At 44.9% G+C, this 15,265-nt stretch overlaps 1 protein-coding gene across 18 annotated transcripts in view; it reads left to right on the top strand.

Moving 5' to 3' along the window:
- The first annotated feature begins 2,584 nt into the window (after positions 1-2,584).
- Gatad2a (GATA zinc finger domain containing 2A) overlaps positions 2,585-15,265 on the top strand; it is an 89,334-nt gene continuing 76,653 nt past the window's right edge. For 11 of the 18 annotated variants that reach the window (XM_017312722.2, XM_030243469.1, XM_017312721.2 and 8 more), the window contains exon 1: positions 2,594-3,044. The gene's annotated coding sequence lies outside the window, so the exon portion shown is untranslated. Of the gene's footprint in view, positions 3,045-15,265 lie in introns of all 18 variants that reach the window. The other 7 variants (NM_145596.4, NM_001286450.1, XM_030243475.1 and 4 more) reach the window with 4 other exon arrangements.

Raw genomic sequence — 15,265 nt, 5'->3', positions numbered from 1 at the left:
GGCCATGCGTGTTGTCTTCAGTAACAGCAACCACAGCTTACCATTTGCACCCTCAGAGCTGAAGGTCTTTCTCGTCTGTGCCTTTTCATGACTTTGACTCACTAGGTTATTTGGTTACCTATTTAGACAAACCTGGGTCCTTTGGGGGCAGGGTTATAAACCAGGCAAGGACTTTGGAATGAATTAAGGGTCAAGCATGGTAGTGCACTCCTGCCATTTTGGCATAGGAAAGATGGCGTCAGAAAGAGGATTTTGATACCAGTCTGGGCAACAAGAGACTCTGCTGAAGAAAATAAGAGGGGGCTCCAGATGAAGTTCCACTAATAAGCTACAAGATTAGCACAAGCATTGCAGAAACTGGGTGTGATGGCACATACCTGTCATACTTGGGATGTCTATGCCTGAGGATCAGGAGTTCAAGGCCTTACTTGTAACTGGAGGACATTTAAGGCCACCTGGGCTACATGAGATCCTGCTTAAAAAGGGACAGAACTGGAAGGATGGCTCAGAGGTTAAGAGCACTTGGCTGCTTTTCTAGTCCAGGTTCGATTCCTAGACCCTACATAGCAGTTCATAATTGTCTGTGACTCCAGTTCCAGGGAATCTGATGCCTTCTTCTGGCATACAGTGGGGACACCGTACTTGGTTCAGACAAGCAAAGCAACCGTCACATAATATAAATACTTTTAAAATGGGGGAAGATAGTTGAAGCTCTTTTTGCTTTAACTTTTGCCAAATGATGTGTTAAATTTGGGATGACAGATTAGATTTTATCTGGAAGTGGTTGGGAAGCAGAAAGGGTTTTGGAAAGTTCCTATCTAGCAGAGAAATTATGGAGATGGAGAAACCAAGAGTTAATCAGGGAATAGTAGAATTCAAGGTCATCCTCAGCTACATAGTAGTAAGTCTGAAGCTAGTCTGGGTGGGATACAGGAGATATCAAAACACATCCTGCAGGCTTGGTGGGACATGCCTTCAGTTCCAGTACTTGAAAGGCAAAGGAAGGGTAAATCTTTTAAGTTTGAGAGTAACCTGCTTTACATAGATGTCTAGTACCCTGTCTCAAAAACAAAACAATGGGCTCAAAATGTAAAGGTTCTTGCCACAAAGCCTGAGACCCTGAGTTTGATCTCTGGGACCCACATAGAAAAGGAGGCCTAGGGCTGGAGAGATGGCTCAGCAGTTAAGAGCACCAACTGCTCTTCTGAAGGTCCTGAGTTCAAATCCCAGCAACCACATGGTGGCTCACAATCATCGGTAATGAGATCTGATGCCCTTTTCCTGTATGTCTGAAGACAGCTACAGTGTACTTAGATTATAATAATAAATAAATCTTTTTTGTTTTTGTTTTTTCGAGACAGGGTTTCTCTGTATAGCCCTGGCTGTTCTGGAACTCACTTTGTAGACCAGGCTAGCCTGGAACTCAGAAATCCTCCTGTCTCTGCCTCCGGAGTGCTGGGATTAAAAGCGTGCGCCACCATGCCCGGCATAAATCTTAAAAAAAAAAAAAAAAAAAAAAAGAAAGAAAGAAAGAAAGAAAGAAAGAAAGAAAGAAAGAAAGAAAGAAAAGGAGGCCTAACGCCTTCAAGCTATCCTCTGACTTAAACATGCTTGTCATGGCATGCACATCAAACCCAATAAATACAATAAATGCTAAATAATAAAGGACCCCTCCCTCCCCCAAACCAAACAAAATAAAGCCGAAAGAGCTCAGAAGGCAGAGAGAGGCGGGCAAATAGCTGTGAGAGTTCTAAGTTTCAGGCCATCCAGAGATACATAATGAGAAGGAGGAGTTGTTGTTGGAGGTAAATGGCTACAACTTGAGTAAAGGGTGAGGGGAAATCTAGGGCTGCTCCAGCTCCAGATCTCTCCTCTAGGTGTGAAAGCAAGTGATCTAGATCTAAAGGGTTGAGGTGGGGCTTCCATTCAGAGAGTTGCACGCATCCCAGTAGCATTCAGGAGATTTAGGGATGCTGAATCCCGCCACAATTCTCAGAAAAGTAGGTGAAGATCGAGATCGCCGAAGGCGTCCTCAGAACCGGACCAGCGATGCGAACCTGAAGGTTCTCCTCCGAACGGGCCGGGGACGCATCCCCGGACGCTCTTCAGAAGGTGGCGGCGGTCAGGGCCACGGACAGGACCAGGCCTCCACTAGAAGAACCTAGGAGCCCCAGCGCCCATGGGAACCAAGCCAAGTCACCAGTCACTTGAGGACTACTCAGAGGCGCCTGTCCAGGCCCGACAGCCTCCGGCGCATTGTGGGTGGGGCGCCCCTGCTGAGCACAGCGGGGAACCCTCAGCTCAGCCAGTTGTTGGCCGCCCGGTAGCCCAGTCGAACCGCCCTCCAAGGTCCCAGCAAGCGGGCCACGAATTGACGTGTCCTCCAAGACCGCACCCCTCACGGCATTCCCGCCCCAAACCTAAATCCCTCCCCGATGGCGAGTTGACTGGCTCTGGAACCCGCTCCATTCTCCCATTGGATGCTCGTCTGTCAGTCATCCTGTCCCGCCCCCTAGGCCCGTCCCAGCCACCGGAGCGATCCGGAGGGCCAGCCGGCCAACGCGCTCATTGGCTGCTGATAACTGTCTGTCCTGAGGCTGGCCACACCCCTCGTGGGGTGCCGATCTTGAGTGCCCCGGCCAGACTTCATTGGCCTGCGGCGCCGCCACTCGGAGAGACGTGCATCAACCCGGAAGTGTGAGAGGCAAAATCTGCCTAGCAACCGGGGAAGCCGGGCTGTGAAGCGGGCAATTTCAGTGAGAGAAGGAGCGGTGAGACCGAGCGGCGGCTCTGAGCGCGCCGCGGCAGCTCCTTCCGCCCGGGGTCAGCGCCCCGGCGCGCGCACGCGCACCCTCGCTGCCTGAGCGCGCCCCGCGCCGCCCGCGCAGTCGGTCCGTCGGTCGTCCGTCGTCCTGTCGCCACCGCCGCCTCAGGCGCCACCCGAGGGAGCCGTCGCCGTGGGACGCGACCAGACCGGACCCGAGCGCTCTGCCTGAGGTTGGCCTGGGGCCCAGCTGCCGATCGCGCGGAGCCGAGCAACTTCGGTGAGTGCGGGGCAGGCGCCGCTGCTGGGGTCCCCAGCTTCCGGTGCCCCGGGCTCCCCCGGCTTCCGCTTGGCCGGGCTAGTGCGTTTCCCTACTGGACTCTTTAGGGAACCTGCGTCTGAAGGCCCCCTGTCTCTGAGAGCACCCCTTCTGTGTCGAGGAGCCCCTCGGGTCTGAGAGTGCCCTTTTCTGGGGTACTCCTTGTTTGAGAGCACCCTCTTTTTAGAGGAATTAGTGTCTGAAGGTGCCCTTTCTTTATAGCACCTCACCTCTCTGAGGGTGCTCCTTCTCTCGCGAACCCCTGCATTTCCGCGAGTACCTTAGAAAGGGGGATCTTGTGTTTCTGAGAGTGGCCCCTTTCCGAGGGGGCACTGCTTTTTCTGACTCAACTTTGCTGAGGAATCTAACCTGAGGGACCCTTGTTTATCTGCATCCTCCCTCTGCTCCCCCCTGTGAACTCCTATTTGAGGGCGAACCTCTTTTTGAGAGAGCTTTCAACTCTCTCAGGGGAGTCTCTCTGGTACATCTTCCGTATTGAGAGGAACCCTATTTCAGACCTTCTACGTTCCCGAGGGGATCCCCTATTTCTGAGACCCTTACCCCGAGATGTACCCTGCCTCTTTGAGGGTCTGTAGTCATTCTCTGGAGCTACCCCTCCTTTCCAGGGTGTTTGGCTGCACCCCCTTGCTTCTGTAATAGGTAGCTTTTTGTCTGATGAGTGGCCCCCCTTCCTTTCTGGGATTTCTTGCCTCCCTCAGGAAGGTTCCACTTCCCTTAGGAGACACTATCTTTCTGAGGACCTCTTCTATGGAGGATGTTTCTGAGATCACCCTGCCTCTCGGGGAACCTCCTCCCACAATTTTCTGGGGAGGTTGTTTCTCCTGTTTTTCCTTTTTTTTTTTTTTTTTTTTTTTTTTTGACAGATCCTCTCTCTGAAATTCTCTCCTTGGTTTTCTGTCCTTATTTTGAGTGACTTCTTTCTTTTTCCAAGTTTTCCCAAATCTGATGTGCTCCTTGGAGGGTTTCCCCACTTTTCTAAACTGTTCCTAACTTGCAAACCTTACATTCTCTCTCTTTTTTTTTGGAGGGGGGAAGTGGGAGGGTGTCATACTGTGTAACTCTCCCTGGTGGCCTTGAACTCAGAGATCTGCTTGCAGAGGCCCTTGTGAGCTAGAATTAAAGGCCTGTGTCATGCCTGGTCTCTCCACATTTTAATTGTTTTGAGACTCAGTTTTTGTTACATTATATACCTTAGGCTGTCCTTGGATTAAGATTTTTCTAGCAAGATTTTCCTTGAATTTTTTTCTGAGACAGGGTTTCTCTGTGAGTTCTGGCTGTCCTCACTCTGTACGTGTTGGTCTGGAACTCAGAGATCCGCCTGCCTCTGCCTTTCCAGTGCTGGCATCAAAGGCATACATCCTTCTTTCTTTTAAAAGGCAGGATCTCACGGGGGGGGGGGGGGGCAGTTCTGGAACTCACTCTGCACCCAGGATAGCTACAAATTCATGGTCATCTTCCTGCCTCAGACTGAAGACTGACAGCAGCATTATAGGAGTGAGCCACTATGCCTGTCCTTTGTCCCCACTTTAGCTAGGTAACCCTTTTCCTTAGAAGAGGCACTGTGGATCCCTCATTTTCCTGAGGGATCCTGCAGCATAGGTGCTCCCTACCTACTTGCCTGGGATTTTTCTCTTCTTGAGAGTTCTCTCCTTCATTTCTGTGTGAGAGACTTATCATTTAGCTTCGGAGCCACTAATTTCAAGATTCCTCTATTTCTGTATGGTATCCAAATCTCTGCTGTGAAGGGAAAGACTTAGACATGTTTTCTTTCCTTTAGTTTTCTTTCATGACAGTTTTGGGGTTTCTCAGTTATCATTGTGTTTTAATTTTTAGACATGGTCTTTCACTCTGTAGCCCAGGCTGCTCTCAAAGTGCTCATGTATGTAGCTAGGCTGTCTTTGAATCATCTTGTTTAACCTTTCAGAGTGTTGGATTTTTTTTTTCATGACTTTTATCTTAGTTTTTAGAGGACTTTTGGGGCTAGAGAGAAAGTTAGGAGACCTATATGCAAAAACAAAAACAAAGCATTCCCCCTAATGTCTTGGGATTTGAGTGTGTTACTGTATTTTCTTTCCTTTTTTTTCCCTTTTTAATTTTTTGGAGACAAGATCTCTGTTATGTAGCCCTAGACAGAGGTCTTCCTGATTTGCCTGCCTCTGACTCTTCAAGCACTGAGATTAAAGTCATGGGCTACCTACCATACCCAACTTCCTTTCTTTTTTGATATAGGGTCTTGTCATGTAGCTTACTCTGACCTCAGACTTTTGATAGTTTCCCTGCCTTAGCCTCTTGAGTGTTGGCATTGTAGATGGGCAATATCCCCTACTGTATTACATTTTCCTGACATTTGAGGCCAGTGTTAGAAGACTGTAGGCACTGAGAGACAAGGCAGAAACATTGTCTCCCTATTATCACAAGGTCAAACCTATGGGGTGAATCCACTTCCTGCCCTGTCCATCTGCAGACAGAGGACCTTCCTTTCCTGAAGAAAAGAGAAGAAAGCACTCCTTTGCTCTATCAGGGTTTCCTGCACCACCCTGAGCCTCTGATTTACCCCTTGATCAAAAGAGGAGCCCCAGGTTGTAACCTTGGTTTGAAAGGACAAAAGCAGGAAATGGGTCATCCTAGGTCTGGAAAAGGTGCTATGGGGGCAAGAGACAGAGAACTACATGTCTGTAAGTTTTAGGTGACTTTGACCTGGCCCAAAGGAAGGGTTTCCATGGTGTTTACAAATCTCTTATGTATTTTTTTAGTGGCCCACCCTGGATTCCAAGTCACTGCAGTAGCTAATTTTATCTGCTTTGCCAAGGCAGAGCTCTCAGAAGCCTAAGGAAATGAATGCTGGCATTGAGAGATGGTCCACAGGACAGAAATGAACTCAGTTTGAAATCTGAGTAAGTCCTAACCGCTTCGAGTCCACAGGCTGGTTTCAGGCTGGGAACCAAGCGAGCTGAACACCAAAGTGGGTGAGCCGTTTGGTTTAGCATTTCAACAAGTTGTGTCCCTCTGTTCAGCTCCACCTTTACTTTTCCTTCTAGTTTGACTTAACACAGTCTCTCCCTGGTCCTTTTCCATCCGGGTCTTGCTTAATTTGAGTCTTTTGTGAAGACTCCTGCTGAGGCTATAATTTGAGTTCTAAATCTGTCAGTGGACCATGTGGACACAAGTTTCAACTCGAGCTATTTTCTCCTGTGGAGAAGCAGTTGGAGAGTTTCCTGGTTCCTCAGCTCTTGGGGTAGTCAAGTCCAGGCAAGAGGCTGCTGCAGACCTGTTGCTTTTCCATTGCTTATTGGTCATCTGTAGATACTGCTCTTAGTGAAGAGGACAGATGGTGAGGAGCTTGGGGCTTAGGCTGTCCTGGGACGAGATATACATGTATATATTTATCACTTGAAAGAAAACCAACCCAGCTTATATAGTGTTAAAAAAAAGATGTAAATGCTTAAAGTGAGAGTTTTTGTTTTTGTTTTTGTTTTTGTTTTTCAAGACAGGGTTTTCTCTGTATAGCCCTGGCTGTCCTGGAACTCACTCTGTAGACCAGGCTGGCATCTGCCTCCCAAGTGCTGGGATTAAAGGCGAGTGTAACCATAGCCCAGCGGAGAGTTGTTTCTTGTTTGTTACTGTAACAAAATGGTTGAGTCAGGCTACTTTATAAAGAGCTTTATTGACTGCTGAGATGGCACAGGGTGTTAATGGCAAGAGACAAGGAACAGGGTATTGGTGTAACTATCTATGCACACCTGTACTCTTTTTATTTATTCTTATGTATGTATGTATGTATGTATGTATGTATGTATGTATGTATGTATGTATGTATCTATCTGTCTGTCTATCTATCTATCTATCTATCTATCTATGAATGATAGGGTTTTTCTGTTCTAGAACTCACTCTGTAGACCAGACTTGCCTTGAACCCAGAGATCTATTTGCCTCTGCTGGGATTAAAGGCATGCCACCATGCCCAGGTTTTTCTTTTTTAATGTTTATATATGTGTGTCTTGTGTGTATATAAATTGGAGGACATCAGAAAACAGAATTGGATCCTCTGGAACTGTGGGTTCTGGGAAATGAACCTGGGTTCTACATAAGAGCAGGAAGTGTTCCTAACTGCTGAGCCATCTCTCTAGCCCTTCTCTCTCTCTTGTTTTAATGTATTCCATTTTTTAAAGGTTTATTTATTGTATATATGTGAGTACACTGTCTCTCTCTTTAGACGGACTAGAAGAGGGCATTGGATCCCGTTACAGATGGTTGTGAGCCACCATGTGGTTGCTGGGAATTGAACTGAGAACCTCTGGAAGAGCAGAGCCATCTCTCTAGCCCTCTTAAAAGGTTTCCACCAAGGGGGCTTCACCCTAAGGATTAATTCTCATTAATTCTAAATCTAACCCCCCATATTTGTCATTGTACTCAGACTCATACATGATAACAAGTGCTTTTTACCACTGAATTGCACTGAGCTATAGCCTCAGTCTTTAAACATTTTTTAAAGCATTTTAACATTTTTATTTTATGAGTAGGGTATTTTGCCTGCATGTGTGCATCACATTGATATATACTCAAAAGAGGGTGTTGAATTTCTAGAACTGGAGTTGGAGGTGGTCGTGAGCTACTATGTGGTGCTGGAAGCTGAACGTGGCTCCTCTGGAAGAGCAGTTAGTATTCTAAAATACTGAGTCATCTATCCATCCCCACCCCCAATTTTTTTATTGTAGTTGTGAGATAGACTCTAGATATGTTGTTCAGTCTGACCTTGACCTCACTCCAGCTCAGGAAGGCCTTGATCTTGAAATCCTTCTGCTTCAGACTCCTGAGCAGCAATATTACAGGCTCATACCTATGGCTCATTTCTAAACCGCATATAGCCTGGCTAAATTCCATCCTCATTTTTTGGGAAGGGTGTGTGTGGTTGAGACAAGGTTTCATGTAGCCTCTGGAGTCATGCTTGCTCTGTACCAAGACTGGCCTCAAACTGTTGATCTCTTGCTTCCCATCTTCTCAGTGTCGGGATGAAAGACTAATGCCACCACACTTGGCTTTCTAACCAAATAACAGTACAATTGTGATCTCTGTTTGGGGGTGTGTGTGGTTAAACCATACCCTCATCATAGCAGGGCAATACCTCCTTTCTGGAGGTTTCCCTTTTGATGCTTTAAGGGGCATGTTTGTCCGAGTTGTGTGGTTTACCAAGTTATAGCAAACCAGCATGGTACTAAAGATTGGAACACACTGCTACCAGGAGGGATTCATTATAACTTGAGGGAAGGAGTGAACCTGAGGTAATAGACTAGATAGTCAGCACAGGTTGGTTATGGTGCTTATGAGGTTAGGGCCCTGGCCTGGACTCCCAGACGAAAAGATAGTCTGCCAAAGCTAAATCTCCTCAGAGAGAAACAAATATTAGAAGTCTTTCAGTTTTTCTGTGTTCTGTTACCAGATGTGAGAAAGATTTGCTATGTGGCAGGCACTTGTGTTTGCTTTGGCCTTGGCATCTCCCTCTGTCAAATGGGGTAATTTGTGAGTGAAGGGCAAGTAGAGAGATGCATAACTAATTAGACCGGAGGCAAAATAGAAGATAATGAACTTGAAGAATTGTGGGAAGCCAAAAAGTAGGTGAGCTGTAATCTTAAAGGATCCTGTCCTGTTTTGAAATAGCATGGGATGTGGATACTTGTTGAGTTATAGAATCTTGAAAAATGAACCTCTTTTTCATGGTATTGGTCAGATTTGGGAACAAAAGATGGAAAAGTATTGTACGAAGGCATTTAACTACTCATAATAATAGTACTTTGAGAAGACCAGTTTTGTGGCTTAGTGCCCACAAGGAGACTGGAAACGCTGGGATCCAGCTCTAGAGACTTGAGGTGCTAACCCCACTTCTAGGGCTGAGAGGAAAGTAGGGTAAGATGGGTTGGGAATGAGGGGGCAGGGCAGTTGCATACCTGTCTTAGCTTTTTGGGATAGGTACTCACTATGTAGCCCAGACTGGCATTAGAGTCATGATCCTCTAACTTAGGAACCTTGTGTCTCCTGAGGGCTGAGCTTACAGGCATGTGTCTCCATGCCCACATAGGATACTCTTTTTTTTTTTTTTTTTTTTTTTTTTTAGTGGATTTTTTTCTTAGTAATTAGTGAAAGCCCTATAATCATGGTGGGTGAATAGTGTGGCAACAGATGGGTAAAACCCAGGGGGAAAATAATGAATGAAAAATCTGAACCAGGCCCTCCCATGTTGGAAAAAAGTCAGAGTCTTTTATATTTTATAGCCCAGGCTGACTTTAAACTCCACACCTAGCCCAGAATGCCCTTCATCACTGATCCTTTTGTGTCTACTTCCTTAATGCTGGAATTACAGAATTATAACAGCATGTTTAGTGACTTTGGCCTTTTTTTTATGGGAGGGGGAGGCAGTATCTCATAAAATTAGGATTGTCTGCCATTTTATCTATGTGAACAGAACATTAATCTGTAGACCTAACCAGTCTTGACTACCTCTGCCTCCTAAGTGCTGGGATTAAAGTCATACCTGGCTTGACTTGGCTTTTTTTTTTTTTTTTTTTTTTTTTTTTTTTTTTTGAGACAGGGTTTCTCTGTACAGTCCTGGCTGTCCTGGAACTCACTCTGTAGACCAGGCTGGCCTCGAACTCAGAAATCCGCCTGCCTCTGCCTCCCGAGTGCTGGGATTAAAGGCGTGCGCCACCACGCCCGGCTTTGACTTTGCTTTTAAGCCCTCCCCTTCCTCAGGGTGTTTCTTTGTTAGCCCTGGCTGTCCAGGAACTTATTCTGAAGACCAGGCTGACCTCAAATTCAGAGATCTGCCTGCTTCTGCCTCTTGAGTCTTTTAACATTTTAAGAAATGTCTACTAATCTTTTTTTAAATTATTATTATTTTTTATTTTTATTTCCAGACAGGGTTTCTCTGTGTAGCCCTGGCTGTCCTGGAACTCACTCTTTAAACCAGGTTGGCCTCAAACTCAGAAATCCGCCTGCCTCTGCCTCCCAAGTGCTGGGATTAAAGGCGTGCACCACCACTGCCCAGCAATTTTTACTTATTTTAGATGGACTTTCTCACTGGTCACACTAGGGTAGTCTTGGTTGGCCAGGGAGCCCCAGGGATGTGCCTGTGTCTGCCTCCCCAGTGCTGGGATTAGACTGGCGTTTTAAACCTAGGTTTTAGGGCTAGAAGACAGGGCCTTACTGCATCATCCAGGTTGGACTCAAACACGTGGTAATTCTGCCTTAGACTTCTTAATGCTGGAACTATAGACATGAGCCGTTATACAAGGTAGTTTATTTTTATTTATTTAATTAAAAATTTACTTATTTGGGTGTGTGTGTGTAAAATAATCAACCTGGGGAATTCACTCTTCTCTTGAAATTGCACTGTCTCTTGAGCCACAAATGTTGCTGGTAGGTGGTGGCCTCTCCTGTATCTGTTTATCTGACAGGAAAATTTTCAATTTTTTTTTTTCCATTTTAAGGATCTTTACAGCAATGAAAAGCCTTGGGTAGTTGGAAACAGTATTGATCTAGGTACTTTTCCTTTTTTTTTTTTTTTAAGATTTATTTATTTTATGTATGTGAGTACACTGTTGCTGTCTTCAGACACACCAGAAGAGGGTATTGGATCCCATTACAGATGGTTGTGTGCTATCATGTGGTTGCTGGGAATTGAACTCAGGACCTCTGGAAGAGCAGTCAATGCTCTTAATCACTGAGCTATCTCTCCAGCCAGATCTAGGTACTTTTATTCAGCATAATGTAATGTGGTTATCAGTAGGTGAGCAATGCTGAAATGCATGTGGGTCCAAACATTACTCCTGTCCTGCTCCAGCCAAGGAAATGTTGATTTATATAACTGAAATAGCCAGGGAAGTCAGGGTTTCCTTCCTGCTGCAGACAGCACTGGGGGCATTTGTTCCCTGTGGGATGTTGAGGGTAAGAAATAAGGAACCTCTTTGGGAACTGGGAAATGACTACTGTATGGGGTGGAAACCTAACTAATGAGGTGTTCTTTGTAATGTCCAGTGTCTTGGCCTGCTCCTGCTTGCAACCCCACCCTTTGTGTGTAGTGCTATATCACTGAGTGTGGATAGATTCTTGTAAACTGGCCTATAAAGGGTACATGAGTACTTAAGGAAGACTTCTAGCCATGCACATGGTGAACACAAATCATTCTAGCACTTGGGAACTGAGGCAGGGGGATTGTAAGTTCAGCCTTAGCAATATAATGAGACTTATTACTCTCTGTTCCCCTACCAAAAAAAAAAAAAAAAAAGAGTTGCAATGGCAGGTTTTTCTGTGTTGCCATCAGTAAGGTGGGTTTATTTTATTTAAATTATACACATTTAGTATTGTGGGATGGCATGTAGACAGAGGATAACTTTTCCAGTGACTCTTCTCCTTCCACCATGTGGGTCCCAAAGATTAACCTCAGATTGTAAAGTGAATAAATGTTTTTATTCATTGAGGTTCTAAGGATGAGATCGTAGGCTCTCAGTCTCACTAGGCAAGTATTGTTACTATTGAACTACATCTCCAGCACCATTTAAAATATTACTTTAAATTTTATTTATTTGGGCTGGTGAGCCCAAATGGCTCAGCGGTTGGGAGCACTGATTTTTCTTCCAAAGGTCCAGAGTTCAAATCCTAGCAACCACATGGTGTCTCACAACCATCCGTAATGAGATCTGGCGCCCTCTTCTGGTGTGTCTGGGGGCAACTACAGTGTACTTACATATAGTAAGTGAATGAATCTTTTAGAAAATTATATTTATTTATTGTTTGATTGGTGATTGGTTGAATAATAGCGCCTGGTACTCACAGAGATCTGCTTGCCTCTGCTTCTGAAGTGGTACATGCCACTGGGTATGGTACCACACACCATTAATCCTAGAATTTGGTAGGCAGAGGCAGGCAGAACCTTGAGTTTAAGGCCAACCTGGTTTATGAAGTGAGTTCCTAGACAGCCACAGCTGCATAGAGACCCTGCTTCAATATTAATTATTTAAAAGAAAATTTATGTGTATGGGTTGCATTAGGATTCTCTAGAGTAACAAAACTTATAGAATGAATCTCCCCCCTACCCTATATATATATTCTATATATCTGGCTGTAGTCCAGATTGTCCAACAATAGTTAGCTGTGAGTGAAAAGTGTAAGAATCCAGTAGTTGCTCTGTCTACAAGACTGGGTATCTCAGCTGGTCTTCAGTATGTGCTGGAGTCTTGAAGTAGGCTCCAGTGCCAGTGAAGGAATGGATGTGCAAGCAAGGCAAGGACAAGCAGGCAAAGAGCAGAAGCTTCCTTCTTCCATTGTCCTAATATAAGTTTCCAGCAGAAAAAAATCGGGATCAAAGGCATGGCATGAACTTTCTCTGAAAGATCCAGATTAGAAATGGATTCACCCACTTCAAACCATGAAAAAAAAATCTCTCACAGATAAGCTCTTCATTTCTGTATTGTAGACTACTTGACAACCAAGAATAACCATCATATGTTTTTTGGCTTATATATGTCTCTGTACCACTGTGTGTTCCTGGTGCCCAAGAAGGCAGAAGAGGGTTTAGGATCCACTAGAAGTAGAGTTACAGATGGTTGTGAGCTGCTGGGAATTGAATCCAGGTGTTCTGTAAGAGTAGTCAATGCTCTCAATCATTGTGCCATCAAACTCCAGCCTCAGGAATGAATGCCTTTCAAAAAAAAAAAGTTTTTTTTTTTTTTTTTTTTTTGCATTTGTCATTAATTTACTTATTCTGTATGTGTGTGGGTGTTTAGTGTGTGTAGAGGTCAGAAGCTGAATATCGCTGGACAGTGGTGGTGCACGACTTTTATCCTAGCACTCGGGAGGCAGAGGCAGGTGGATTTCTGAGTTCGAGGCCAGCCTGGTCTACAGAGTGAGTTCCAGGACAACCAGGGCTACACAGAGAAACCCTGTCTTGAAAAAACAAACAAACAAACAAACAAACAAACAAACAAACAAACAAAAAAAGAAGCTGAGTATCAGCAGTTTGCCCTTTTCTGCTACGTGGGCTCAGGGGATTGAGCTCAACCCATTAGGCTTGGGCAGCAAGACCCACTGAGCCATCCTGCCACCCCCTCCTACCTTTGAAAAATAATTTAGGGCTGGTGGTGTAACTCAATTGATAGAGCACTGCAGAGCATGCACAGAACCCTAGATTTAGTACTCAGCACAGTATAAACTCAGTGTAACTGATGCAGGAGGATCAGGAGTTATTGGTTACATAGAAAGTTTGATGTTTGAATGAGATACAAGAGCCTGGGAGACCTTGTCTCAAACAAATACTTAGTTTGAGTTTAGAAATTGTAAGTGTAAGTGTGACTTTTATTGCTTGATGTAACTTTCCATGCCAGCAAAAATCTCAACAGTGCTTGCTAGCCTGAAGTAAGCTCTGGTTCTCACCAGTCCGGAAGTGAGTAGAATGGTGGCTTTCACTGAGCTGCCAGCCCAGCTGCAGACAAGGAGACAAGCTTCTACACCATGGGACTTCCTGGAGGATACTCCTTGATGCTGCAGCCAGTCTCATTGGGAGTCTGGGTGTCTATTTCTGGGAAGTTTCAAAGTGAAACCTCACTGCTTCTCTAACTTCCTCACCTACAGGAGGCTCTGTGGCATTTGTGAGGTTTATGATGGCTGTTGGCAGTAGTTGATTTGTGGCAAGTGGCTGAGAAACCAGAGATTCTGGGGTATCAGTCAGTGAGAGCAGAATGCTCATCTTTGAGTCTGTGGAAATCACTATCCTGGGTATTTCTGAGTCCTATGGTATCCCTTCAGGACATTACAGAAGTTAACAGCTAGCAAAGCCCTTTTCACACTGAAGCTTTTTTTTTTTTTTTTTTTTTTTTTTTTTTTTTTTTTTTTTTTGGTGTGTGAGTGTGGAACCCAGAGACCTGCTCATGTTAGGCAAACCCCAAGATATATAGCTACTTTACTACTTTCACCTCCTCACTTGCTTTAACTTTCGGAGACAGGGTCCTCCTGTGTTACCCGGACTGCCTGGGACTTAATCTTTCTGTCTTTGCCCCCTTTTTGATACAGGGTACAACATCTTCCTTTGTTGCCCAAGTTAGTCTTCAAACCCTGGGCTCAACTGATCTCCCACTGTAGCTGGGACTGTAGGACTACCTGGGTTTTGTTTTGTTTTTGTTTTTGTTTTTGTTTTTTGTCTTTTGTTTTTTGTTTTTTTTTTCTTTTTCTTTTCTTTTCTTTTTTTTTTTTTTTGAGACAGGGTTTCTCTGTATAGCCCTGGCTGTCCTGGAACTCACTCTGTAGACCAGGCTGGCCTCAAACTCAAAAATCCGCCTGCCTCTGCCTCCCAAGTGCCGGGATTAAAGGCATGTGCCACCACCGTCCAACTTATTTCTGTTTTTTGTTTGTTTGTTTTTTGCTTTTCTCTTCTGAGGATTTTGCTATTTACCCTTAGCCAGTTTGGAGTTCAGGGATCCTTGAGTGCTGCTGCGATTACCACCATCCTTGGTTGGCCTTAAACTCTCACAGTCTTTCTGTCTCACATCTAGAGTTCTGAGATTATAGTGGGCACTAACCTATCAGTTTGAAGAAAAAAAAATTCAGGGCTAGAGAGAGGGCCTGATGCTTAAGATTGCTTGCTGATCTTTCAAAGGATTCAAGCTCAGTTCCTAGCACTCAGGTTGTTCACAGCCACTTTTAAGTACAGATCCAACACCCACTTTTGGCCTCCTCCAGTATCTATAGACATGTGTTTGGTAGTGTACACATTAATTCTGGTATTTGGGAGGCAGGGGTAGATTGATCTCTTAGTTTGAAGGCAGCCTGTTCTACGTAGTGAGACCCTGTCTAAATCCCCCAAAAGAATTTTTAAAATATTAAAAAATTTAGACAAGAAAGATATTAGGCATCATCATCATCAACCATCATCATCATCATCATCTGACACAGTATTTCTGACCCAGGCTCACTATGGAGTCCTGGGGGACTTTAAACTTCTGCTCCTTTTGCCTCTACTTTTGCAGTGCTGAGATGACAGGCATGCACTACCTCACCAAGTTTATGTGGTCCAGGGGATAGAACACAAGGTTTTGTGCATGCTAGTTGAAGGCTCTACCACCTGAGCCCTTTGGCTGTTGCTGATTACCTGGGGAAGGTGAGGGTTCCAGCAACTG

Source organism: Mus musculus, chromosome 8 (genome assembly GCF_000001635.26).
Source record: "Mus musculus strain C57BL/6J chromosome 8, GRCm38.p6 C57BL/6J".
Classification (NCBI taxonomy): domain Eukaryota; kingdom Metazoa; phylum Chordata; class Mammalia; order Rodentia; family Muridae; genus Mus; species Mus musculus.
This window is presented reverse-complemented; position numbering and strand designations above follow the sequence as displayed.